This window comes from Gadus macrocephalus, chromosome 6 (genome assembly GCF_031168955.1).
Source record: "Gadus macrocephalus chromosome 6, ASM3116895v1".
NCBI classification, from domain to species: Eukaryota; Metazoa; Chordata; class Actinopteri; order Gadiformes; family Gadidae; genus Gadus; species Gadus macrocephalus.
In genome coordinates, this window is record NC_082387.1 from 652,486 (window position 1) to 664,520 (window position 12,035).

At 44.9% G+C, this 12,035-nt stretch overlaps 10 non-coding genes across 10 annotated transcripts; all 10 read right to left on the reverse strand.

Moving 5' to 3' along the window:
- Nucleotides 1-45: 45 nt before the first annotated feature.
- On the reverse strand, nt 46-118 carry trnav-cac (transfer RNA valine (anticodon CAC)). The gene has a single exon. It is a non-coding gene; the product is annotated as a tRNA-Val (tRNA).
- A 429-nt stretch (nt 119-547) lies between these two features.
- trnav-aac (transfer RNA valine (anticodon AAC)) lies at nt 548-620 on the reverse strand. The gene has a single exon. It is a non-coding gene; the product is annotated as a tRNA-Val (tRNA).
- A 1,118-nt stretch (nt 621-1,738) lies between these two features.
- trnav-cac (transfer RNA valine (anticodon CAC)) lies at nt 1,739-1,811 on the reverse strand. Its single transcript has one exon. It is a non-coding gene; the product is annotated as a tRNA-Val (tRNA).
- Nucleotides 1,812-2,240: 429 nt separating this feature from the next.
- Nucleotides 2,241-2,313, reverse strand: trnav-aac (transfer RNA valine (anticodon AAC)). The gene has a single exon. It is a non-coding gene; the product is annotated as a tRNA-Val (tRNA).
- Nucleotides 2,314-4,954: 2,641 nt separating this feature from the next.
- trnav-cac (transfer RNA valine (anticodon CAC)) lies at nt 4,955-5,027 on the reverse strand. The gene has a single exon. It is a non-coding gene; the product is annotated as a tRNA-Val (tRNA).
- Nucleotides 5,028-5,456: 429 nt separating this feature from the next.
- On the reverse strand, nt 5,457-5,529 carry trnav-aac (transfer RNA valine (anticodon AAC)). Its single transcript has one exon. It is a non-coding gene; the product is annotated as a tRNA-Val (tRNA).
- Nucleotides 5,530-8,160: 2,631 nt separating this feature from the next.
- Nucleotides 8,161-8,233, reverse strand: trnav-cac (transfer RNA valine (anticodon CAC)). The gene has a single exon. It is a non-coding gene; the product is annotated as a tRNA-Val (tRNA).
- Nucleotides 8,234-9,164: 931 nt separating this feature from the next.
- Nucleotides 9,165-9,237, reverse strand: trnav-aac (transfer RNA valine (anticodon AAC)). Its single transcript has one exon. It is a non-coding gene; the product is annotated as a tRNA-Val (tRNA).
- A 1,455-nt stretch (nt 9,238-10,692) lies between these two features.
- On the reverse strand, nt 10,693-10,765 carry trnav-cac (transfer RNA valine (anticodon CAC)). The gene has a single exon. It is a non-coding gene; the product is annotated as a tRNA-Val (tRNA).
- A 429-nt stretch (nt 10,766-11,194) lies between these two features.
- trnav-aac (transfer RNA valine (anticodon AAC)) lies at nt 11,195-11,267 on the reverse strand. The gene has a single exon. It is a non-coding gene; the product is annotated as a tRNA-Val (tRNA).
- Between the last annotated feature and the right edge of the window lie 768 nt (nt 11,268-12,035).

The window sequence follows — 12,035 nt, forward strand, 5'->3', positions numbered from 1 at the left end:
AGGAGAATTTAAACATTAACTTTGTATACCTCAAAAAAGTAATGCTGTTTCCGCCCGGTTTCGAACCGGGGACCTTTCGCGTGTGAGGCGAACGTGATAACCACTACACTACGGAAACACATATACGTATAATCTGGCAACCCATCAGAATCCCGTCAGAGTGGTCAGGTGTGAATGTAAGTGGTTATATCATACATATTTGAAACATATTATCCTAAACATCCATTCGCCCATCTGCTACAGCGGTGAACAATGCTAGCACGCTAGGCCTCAATTGTAAAGTCGTAACGACTGCGGCCAAAGCCCGCCACGACATGCCAATGGCCTACGAACCGTGCATTGCATGCTAGACGATCCAGGATGAGACGGTTACCCCAGAAGTCCATGCTGGAGAGGTGCACGTAGAAGATTCAGTAACGCTAGGCAAATCAGGAAAGGAGGTTGACACCCAGACACTTCTAAGAACTTCTCACAACTAGAGTTTGAGTTTAACTTTCATACAGTCTATGCTCTCAACTACGAGCGCTAAACACAAATACTATCACCATGTTTCCGCCCGGTCTCGAACCGGGGACCTTTCGCGTGTTAGGCGAACGTGATAACCACTACACTACGGAAACCAGTTAGTTTGACCAAAACCCTGGAAAATGTTGTCAGCAGAAGCTCCCGCATTAACAGGTTTTCAGGGCAGGTTTAAACACTTAATAATATGACGAGGCTATCGGTTGAAGAGGTGGCGGGGTGCCAAGTCAGACTTTTCCAGAATAGATGCTTGATAGTAAAGCAGGAGAATTTAAACATTAAATTTGTAAGTAATGCTGTTTCCGCCCGGTCTTGAACCGGGGACCTTTCGCGTGTTAGGCGAACGTGATAACCACTACACTACGGAAACCAGTTAGTTTGACCAAAACCCTGGAAAATGTTGTCAGCAGAAGCTCCCGCATTAACAGGTTTTCAGCGCAGGTTTAAACACTTAATAATATGACGAGGCTATCGGTTGAAGAGGTGGCGGGGTGCCAAGTAGACGCTGCTGAAGGTTCTGTTCCAGATAGACTTTTCCCGAATAGCTGCTTGATAGTAAAGCAGGAGAATTTAAACATTAACTTTGTATATCTCAAAACAATGAAACTGTTTCCGCTCGGTTTCGAACCGGTGACCTTTTGCATGTCAGGCGTACGTAATAACCACTATACTAAGGAAACCGTTTTAATTGAGCAAAGCCCTAGATAATTTTGTTATCGGAAGCTCCCGCATGAACAGGTTTTCAGCACAGGTTTAAACACTTAATAATATGATGAGGCTATCGGTTTAAGAGGTGACGTGGTGCCCAGTCGTCACTGCTGAAGGTCCTGTTCCAGACAGACTTTTCCAGAATAGATGCTTGATAGTAAAGCAGGAGAATTTAAACATTACATTTGTAAGTAATGCTGTTTCCGCCCGGTCTTGAACCGGGGACCTTTCGCGTGTAAGGCGAACGTGATAACCACTACACTACGGAAACCTGTGAGTTTGAAAAAAAACCTAGAAAAAATTGTCATTAGAAGCACCCGCATGAACAGGTTTTCCGCGTTGGTTTAAATACTTAATAATATGACGAGGCTATCGCTTCAAGAGGTGGCGTGGTGCCAAGTAGACGCTGCTGAAGGTTCTGTTCAAGATAGACTCTTCACGAACAGCTTCTTGATAGTAAAGCAGGAGAATTTAAACATTAACTTTGTATACCTCAAATAAGTAATGCTGTTTCCGCCCGGTTTCGAACCGGGGACCTTTCGCGTGTGAGGCGAACGTGATAACCACTACACTACGGAAACACATATACGGATAATCTGGCAACCCATCAGAATCCCGTCAGAGTGGTCAGGTGTGAATGTAAGTGGTTATATCATACATATTTGAAACATATTATCCTAAACATCCATTCGCCCATCTGCTACAGCGGTGAACAATGCCAGCACGCTAGGCCTCAATTGTAAAGTCGTAACGACTGCGGCCAAAGCCCGCCACGACATGCCAATGGCCTACGAACCGTGCATTGCATGCTAGACGATCCAGGATGAGACGGTTACCCCAGAAGTCCATGCTGGAGAGGTGCACGTAGAAGATTCAGTAACGCTAGGCAAATCAGGAAAGGAGGTTGACACCCAGACACTTCTAAGAACTTCTCACAACTAGAGTTTGAGTTTAACTTTCATACAGTCTATGCTCTCAACTACGAGCGCTAAACACAAATACTATCACCATGTTTCCGCCCGGTCTCGAACCGGGGACCTTTCGCATGTTAGGCGAACGTGATAACCACTACACTACGGAAACCAGTTAGTTTGACCAAAACCCTGGAAAATGTTGTCAGCAGAAGCTCCCGCATTAACAGGTTTTCAGCGCAGGTTTAAACACTTAATAATATGACGAGGCTATCGGTTGAAGAGGTGGCGGGGTGCCAAGTAGACGCTGCTGCTTGATAGTAAAGCAGGAGAATTTAAACATTAACTTTGTATATCTCAAAACAATGAAACTGTTTCCTCTCGGTTTCGAACCGGTGACCTTTTGCATGTCAGGCGTACGTAATAACCACTATACTAAGGAAACCGATTTAATTGAGCTAAACCCTAGATAATTTTGTTATCGGAAGCTCCCGCATGAACAGGTTTTCAGCACAGGTTTAAACACTTAATAATATGACGAGGCTATCGGTTGAAGAGGTGGCGGGGTGCCAAGTCAGACTTTTCCAGAATAGATGCTTGATAGTAAAGCAGGAGAATTTAAACATTAAATTTGTAAGTAATGCTGTTTCCGCCCGGTCTTGAACCGGGGACCTTTCGCGTGTAAGGCGAACGTGATAACCACTACACTACGGAAACCTGTGAGTTTGAAAAAAAACCTAGAAAAAATTGTCATTAGAAGCACCCGCATGAACAGGTTTTCCGCGTTGGTTTAAATACTTAATAATATGACGAGGCTATCGGTTCAAGAGGTGGCGTGGTGCCAAGTAGACGCTGCTGAAGGTTCTGTTCAAGATAGACTCTTCACGAACAGCTTCTTGATAGTAAAGCAGGAGAATTTAAACATTAACTTTGTATACCTCAAAAAAGTAATGCTGTTTCCGCCCGGTTTCGAACCGGTGACCTATCGCGTGTGAGGCGAACGTGATAACCACTACACTACGGAAACACATATATGGATAATCTGGCAACCCATCAGAATCCCGTCAGAGTGGTCAGGTGTGAATGTAAGTGGTTATATCATACATATTTGAAACATATTATCCTAAACATCCATTCGCCCATCTGCTACAGCGGTGAACAATGCCAGCACGCTAGGCCTCAATTGTAAAGTCGTAACGACTGCGGCCAAAGCCCGCCACGACATGCCAATGGCCTTCGAACCGTGCATTGCATGCTAGACGATCCAGGATGAGACGGTTACCCCAGAAGTCCATGCTGGAGAGGTGCACGTAGAAGATTCAGTAACGCTAGGCAAATCAGGAAAGGAGGTTGACACCCAGACACTTCTAAGAACTTCTCACAACTAGAGTTTGAGTTTAACTTTCATACAGTCTATGCTCTCAACTACGAGCGCTAAACACAAATACTATCACCATGTTTCCGCCCGGTCTCGAACCGGGGACCTTTCGCGTGTGAGGCGAACGTGATAACCACTACACTACGGAAACACATATACGGATAATCTGGCAACCCATCAGAATCCCGTCAGAGTGGTCAGGTGTGAATGTAAGTGGTTATATCATTCATATTTGAAACATATTATCCTAAACATCCATTCGCCCATCTGCTACAGCGGTGAACAATGCCAGCACGCTAGGCCTCAATTGTAAAGTCGTAACGACTGCGGCCAAAGCCCGCCACGACATGCCAATGGCCTACGTACCGTGCATTGCATGCTAGACGATCCAGGATGAGACGGTTACCCCAGAAGTCCATGCTGGAGAGGTGCACGTAGAAGATTCAGTAACGCTAGGCAAATCAGGAAAGGAGGTTGACACCCAGACACTTCTAAGAACTTCTCACAACTAGAGTTTGAGTTTAACTTTCATACAGTCTATGCTCTCAACTACGAGCGCTAAACACAAATACTATCACCATGTTTCCGCCCGGTCTCGAACCGGGGACCTTTCGCGTGTTAGGCGAACATGATAACCACTACACTACGGAAACCAGTTAGTTTGACCCAAACCCTGGAAAATGTTGTCAGCAGAAGCTCCCGCATTAACAGGTTTTCAGCGCAGGTTTAAACACTTAATAATATGACGAGGCTATCGGTTGAAGAGGTGGCGGGGTGCCAAGTAGACGCTGCTGCTTGATAGTAAAGCAGGAGAATTTAAACATTAACTTTGTATATCTCAAAACAATGAAACTGTTTCCTCTCGGTTTCGAACCGGTGACCTTTTGCATGTCAGGCGTACGTAATAACCACTATACTAAGGAAACCGATTTAATTGAGCTAAACCCTAGATAATTTTGTTATCGGAAGCTCCCGCATGAACAGGTTTTCAGCACAGGTTTAAACACTTAATAATATGACGAGGCTATCGGTTGAAGAGGTGGCGGGGTGCCAAGTCAGACTTTTCCAGAATAGATGCTTGATAGTAAAGCAGGAGAATTTAAACATTAAATTTGTAAGTAATGCTGTTTCCGCCCGGTCTTGAACCGGGGACCTTTCGCGTGTAAGGCGAACGTGATAACCACTACACTACGGAAACCTGTGAGTTTGAAAAAAAACCTAGAAAAAATTGTCATTAGAAGCACCCGCATGAACAGGTTTTCCGCGTTGGTTTAAATACTTAATAATATGACGAGGCTATCGCTTCAAGAGGTGGCGTGGTGCCAAGTAGACGCTGCTGAAGGTTCTGTTCAAGATAGACTCTTCACGAACAGCTTCTTGATAGTAAAGCAGGAGAATTTAAACATTAACTTTGTATACCTCAAATAAGTAATGCTGTTTCCGCCCGGTTTCGAACCGGGGACCTTTCGCGTGTGAGGCGAACGTGATAACCACTACACTACGGAAACACATATACGGATAATCTGGCAACCCATCAGAATCCCGTCAGAGTGGTCAGGTGTGAATGTAAGTGGTTATATCATACATATTTGAAACATATTATCCTAAACATCCATTCGCCCATCTGCTACAGCGGTGAACAATGCCAGCACGCTAGGCCTCAATTGTAAAGTCGTAACGACTGCGGCCAAAGCCCGCCACGACATGCCAATGGCCTACGAACCGTGCATTGCATGCTAGACGATCCAGGATGAGACGGTTACCCCAGAAGTCCATGCTGGAGAGGTGCACGTAGAAGATTCAGTAACGCTAGGCAAATCAGGAAAGGAGGTTGACACCCAGACACTTCTAAGAACTTCTCACAACTAGAGTTTGAGTTTAACTTTCATACAGTCTATGCTCTCAACTACGAGCGCTAAACACAAATACTATCACCATGTTTCCGCCCGGTCTCGAACCGGGGACCTTTCGCATGTTAGGCGAACGTGATAACCACTACACTACGGAAACCAGTTAGTTTGACCAAAACCCTGGAAAATGTTGTCAGCAGAAGCTCCCGCATTAACAGGTTTTCAGCGCAGGTTTAAACACTTAATAATATGACGAGGCTATCGGTTGAAGAGGTGGCGGGGTGCCAAGTAGACGCTGCTGCTTGATAGTAAAGCAGGAGAATTTAAACATTAACTTTGTATATCTCAAAACAATGAAACTGTTTCCTCTCGGTTTCGAACCGGTGACCTTTTGCATGTCAGGCGTACGTAATAACCACTATACTAAGGAAACCGATTTAATTGAGCTAAACCCTAGATAATTTTGTTATCGGAAGCTCCCGCATGAACAGGTTTTCAGCACAGGTTTAAACACTTAATAATATGACGAGGCTATCGGTTGAAGAGGTGGCGGGGTGCCAAGTCAGACTTTTCCAGAATAGATGCTTGATAGTAAAGCAGGAGAATTTAAACATTAAATTTGTAAGTAATGCTGTTTCCGCCCGGTCTTGAACCGGGGACCTTTCGCGTGTAAGGCGAACGTGATAACCACTACACTACGGAAACCTGTGAGTTTGAAAAAAAACCTAGAAAAAATTGTCATTAGAAGCACCCGCATGAACAGGTTTTCCGCGTTGGTTTAAATACTTAATAATATGACGAGGCTATCGGTTCAAGAGGTGGCGTGGTGCCAAGTAGACGCTGCTGAAGGTTCTGTTCAAGATAGACTCTTCACGAACAGCTTCTTGATAGTAAAGCAGGAGAATTTAAACATTAACTTTGTATACCTCAAAAAAGTAATGCTGTTTCCGCCCGGTTTCGAACCGGTGACCTATCGCGTGTGAGGCGAACGTGATAACCACTACACTACGGAAACACATATATGGATAATCTGGCAACCCATCAGAATCCCGTCAGAGTGGTCAGGTGTGAATGTAAGTGGTTATATCATACATATTTGAAACATATTATCCTAAACATCCATTCGCCCATCTGCTACAGCGGTGAACAATGCCAGCACGCTAGGCCTCAATTGTAAAGTCGTAACGACTGCGGCCAAAGCCCGCCACGACATGCCAATGGCCGACGAACCGTGCATTGCATGCTAGACGATCCAGGATGAGACGGTTACCCCAGAAGTCCATGCTGGAGAGGTGCACGTAGAAGATTCAGTAACGCTAGGCAAATCAGGAAAGGAGGTTGACACCCAGACACTTCTCACAACTAGAGTTTGAGTTTAACTTTCATACAGTCTATGCTCTCAACTACGAGCGCTAAACACAAATACTATCACCATGTTTCCGCCCGGTCTCGAACCGGGGACCTTTCGCGTGTGAGGCGAACGTGATAACCACTACACTACGGAAACACATATACGCATAATCTGGCAACCCATCAGAATCCCGTCAGAGTGGTCAGGTGTGAATGTAAGTGGTTATATCATTCATATTTGAAACATATTATCCTAAACATCCATTCGCCCATCTGCTACAGCGGTGAACAATGCCAGCACGCTAGGCCTCAATTGTAAAGTCGTAACGACTGCGGCCAAAGCCCGCCACGACATGCCAATGGCCTACGTACCGTGCATTGCATGCTAGACGATCCAGGATGAGACGGTTACCCCAGAAGTCCATGCTGGAGAGGTGCACGTAGAAGATTCAGTAACGCTAGGCAAATCAGGAAAGGAGGTTGACACCCAGACACTTCTAAGAACTTCTCACAACTAGAGTTTGAGTTTAACTTTCATACAGTCTATGCTCTCAACTACGAGCGCTAAACACAAATACTATCACCATGTTTCCGCCCGGTCTCGAACCGGGGACCTTTCGCGTGTTAGGCGAACATGATAACCACTACACTACGGAAACCAGTTAGTTTGACCCAAACCCTGGAAAATGTTGTCAGCAGAAGCTCCCGCATTAACAGGTTTTCAGCGCAGGTTTAAACACTTAATAATATGACGAGGCTATCGGTTGAAGAGGTGGCGGGGTGCCAAGTAGACGCTGCTGCTTGATAGTAAAGCAGGAGAATTTAAACATTAACTTTGTATATCTCAAAACAATGAAACTGTTTCCTCTCGGTTTCGAACCGGTGACCTTTTGCATGTCAGGCGTACGTAATAACCACTATACTAAGGAAACCGATTTAATTGAGCTAAACCCTAGATAATTTTGTTATCGGAAGCTCCCGCATGAACAGGTTTTCAGCACAGGTTTAAACACTTAATAATATGACGAGGCTATCGGTTGAAGAGGTGGCGGGGTGCCAAGTCAGACTTTTCCAGAATAGATGCTTGATAGTAAAGCAGGAGAATTTAAACATTAAATTTGTAAGTAATGCTGTTTCCGCCCGGTCTTGAACCGGGGACCTTTCGCGTGTAAGGCGAACGTGATAACCACTACACTACGGAAACCTGTGAGTTTGAAAAAAAACCTAGAAAAAATTGTCATTAGAAGCACCCGCATGAACAGGTTTTCCGCGTTGGTTTAAATACTTAATAATATGACGAGGCTATCGGTTCAAGAGGTGGCGTGGTGCCAAGTAGACGCTGCTGAAGGTTCTGTTCAAGATAGACTCTTCACGAACAGCTTCTTGATAGTAAAGCAGGAGAATTTAAACATTAACTTTGTATACCTCAAAAAAGTAATGCTGTTTCCGCCCGGTTTCGAACCGGGGACCTTTCGCGTGTGAGGCGAACGTGATAACCACTACACTACGGAAACACATATACGTATAATCTGGCAACCCATCAGAATCCCGTCAGAGTGGTCAGGTGTGAATGTAAGTGGTTATATCATACATATTTGAAACATATTATCCTAAACATCCATTCGCCCATCTGCTACAGCGGTGAACAATGCTAGCACGCTAGGCCTCAATTGTAAAGTCGTAACGACTGCGGCCAAAGCCCGCCACGACATGCCAATGGCCTACGAACCGTGCATTGCATGCTAGACGATCCAGGATGAGACGGTTACCCCAGAAGTCCATGCTGGAGAGGTGCACGTAGAAGATTCAGTAACGCTAGGCAAATCAGGAAAGGAGGTTGACACCCAGACACTTCTAAGAACTTCTCACAACTAGAGTTTGAGTTTAACTTTCATACAGTCTATGCTCTCAACTACGAGCGCTAAACACAAATACTATGACCATGTTTCCGCCCGGTCTCGAACCGGGGACCTTTCGTGTGTAAGGCGAACGTGATAACCACTACACTACGGAAACACATATACGGATAATCTGGCAACCCATCAGAATCCCGTCAGAGTGGTCAGGTGTGAATGTAAGTGGTTATATCATTCATATTTGAAACATATTATCCTAAACATCCATTCGCCCATCTGCTACGGCGGTGAACAATGCCAGCACGCTAGGCCTCAATTGTAAAGTCGTAACGACTGCGGCCAAAGCCCGCCACGACATGCCAATGGCCTACGAACCGTGCATTGCATGCTAGACGATCCAGGATGAGACGGTTACCCCAGAAGTCCATGCTGGAGAGGTGCACGTAGAAGATTCAGTAACGCTAGGCAAATCAGGAAAGGAGGTTGACACCCAGACACTTCTAAGAACTTCTCACAACTAGAGTTTGAGTTTAACTTTCATACAGTCTATGCTCTCAACTACGAGCGCTAAACACAAATACTATCACCATGTTTCCGCCCGGTCTCGAACCGGGGACCTTTCGCGTGTTAGGCGAACGTGATAACCACTACACTACGGAAACCAGTTAGTTTGACCAAAACCCTGGAAAATGTTGTCAGCAGAAGCTCCCGCATTAACAGGTTTTCAGCGCAGGTTTAAACACTTAATAATATGACGAGGCTATCGGTTGAAGAGGTGGCGGGGTGCCAAGTAGACGCTGCTGAAGGTTCTGTTCCAGATAGACTTTTCCCGAATAGCTGCTTGATAGTAAAGCAGGAGAATTTAAACATTAACTTTGTATATCTCAAAACAATGAAACTGTTTCCGCTCGGTTTCGAACCGGTGACCTTTTGCATGTCAGGCGTACGTAATAACCACTATACTAAGGAAACCGGTTTAATTGAGCAAAACCCTAGATAATTTTGTTATCGGAAGCTCCCGCATGAACAGGTTTTCAGCACAGGTTTAAACACTTAATAATATGATGAGGCTATCGGTTTAAGAGGTGACGTGGTGCCCAGTCGTCACTGCTGAAGGTCCTGTTCCAGACAGACTTTTCCAGAATAGATGCTTGATAGTAAAGCAGGAGAATTTAAACATTACATTTGTAAGTTATGCTGTTTCCGCCCGGTCTTGAACCGGGGACCTTTCGCGTGTTAGGCGAACGTGATAACCACTACACTACAGAAACCAGTTAGTTTGACCAAAACCCTGGAAAATGTTGTCAGCAGAAGCTCCCGCATTAACAGGTTTTCAGCGCAGGTTTAAACACTTAATAATATGACGAGGCTATCGGTTGAAGAGGTGGCGGGGTGCCAAGTAGACGCTGCTGAAGGTTCTGTTCCAGATAGACTTTTCCCGAATAGCTGCTTGATAGTAAAGCAGGAGAATTTAAACATTAACTTTGTATATCTCAAAACAATGAAACTGTTTCCGCTCGGTTTCGAACCGGTGACCTTTTGCATGTCAGGCGTACGTAATTACCACTATACTAAGGAAACCGGTTTAATTGAGCAAAACCCTAGATAATTTTGTTATCGGAAGCTCCCGCATGAACAGGTTTTCAGCACAGGTTTAAACACTTAATAATATGATGAGGCTATCGGTTTAAGAGGTGACGTGGTGCCCAGTCGTCACTGCTGAAGGTCCTGTTCCAGACAGACTTTTCCAGAATAGATGCTTGATAGTAAAGCAGGAGAATTTAAACATTACATTTGTAAGTAATGCTGTTTCCGCCCGGTCTTGAACCGGGGACCTTTCGCGTGTAAGGCGAACGTGATAACCACTACACTACGGAAACCTGTGAGTTTGAAAAAAAACCTAGAAAAAGTTGTCATTAGAAGCACCCGCATGAACAGGTTTTCCGCGTTGGTTTAAATACTTAATAATATGACGAGGCTATCGGTTCAAGAGGTGGCGTGGTGCCAAGTAGACGCTGCTGAAGGTTCTGTTCAAGATAGACTCTTCACAAACAGCTTCTTGATAGTAAAGCAGGAGAATTTAAACATTAACTTTGTATACCTCAAAAAAGTAATGCTGTTTCCGCCCGGTTTCGAACCGGGGACCTTTCGCGTGTGAGGCGAACGTGATAACCACTACACTACGGAAACACATATACGTATAATCTGGCAACCCATCAGAATCCCGTCAGAGTGGTCAGGTGTGAATGTAAGTGGTTATATCATACATATTTGAAACATATTATCCTAAACATCCATTCGCCCATCTGCTACAGCGGTGAACAATGCTAGCACGCTAGGCCTCAATTGTAAAGTCGTAACGACTGCGGCCAAAGCCCGCCACGACATGCCAATGGCCTACGAACCGTGCATTGCATGCTAGACGATCCAGGATGAGACGGTTACCCCAGATGTCCATGCTGGAGAGGTGCACGTAGAAGATTCAGTAACGCTAGGCAAATCAGGAAAGGAGGTTGACACCCAGACACTTCTAAGAACTTCTCACAACTAGAGTTTGAGTTTAACTTTCATACAGTCTATGCTCTCAACTACGAGCGCTAAACACAAATACTATCACCATGTTTCCGCCCGGTCTCGAACCGGGGACCTTTCGCGTGTTAGGCGAACGTGATAACCACTACACTACGGAAACCAGTTAGTTTGACCAAAACCCTGGAAAATGTTGTCAGCAGAAGCTCCCGCATTAACAGGTTTTCAGGGCAGGTTTAAACACTTAATAATATGACGAGGCTATCGGTTGAAGAGGTGGCGGGGTGCCAAGTCAGACTTTTCCAGAATAGATGCTTGATAGTAAAGCAGGAGAATTTAAACATTAAATTTGTAAGTAATGCTGTTTCCGCCCGGTCTTGAACCGGGGACCTTTCGCGTGTTAGGCGAACGTGATAACCACTACACTACGGAAACCAGTTAGTTTGACCAAAACCCTGGAAAATGTTGTCAGCAGAAGCTCCCGCATTAACAGGTTTTCAGCGCAGGTTTAAACACTTAATAATATGACGAGGCTATCGGTTGAAGAGGTGGCGGGGTGCCAAGTAGACGCTGCTGAAGGTTCTGTTCCAGATAGACTTTTCCCGAATAGCTGCTTGATAGTAAAGCAGGAGAATTTAAACATTAACTTTGTATATCTCAAAACAATGAAACTGTTTCCGCTCGGTTTCGAACCGGTGACCTTTTGCATGTCAGGCGTACGTAATAACCACTATACTAAGGAAACCGTTTTAATTGAGCAAAGCCCTAGATAATTTTGTTATCGGAAGCTCCCGCATGAACAGGTTTTCAGCACAGGTTTAAACACTTAATAATATGATGAGGCTATCGGTTTAAGAGGTGACGTGGTGCCCAGTCGTCACTGCTGAAGGTCCTGTTCCAGACAGACTTTTCCAGAATAGATGCTTGATAG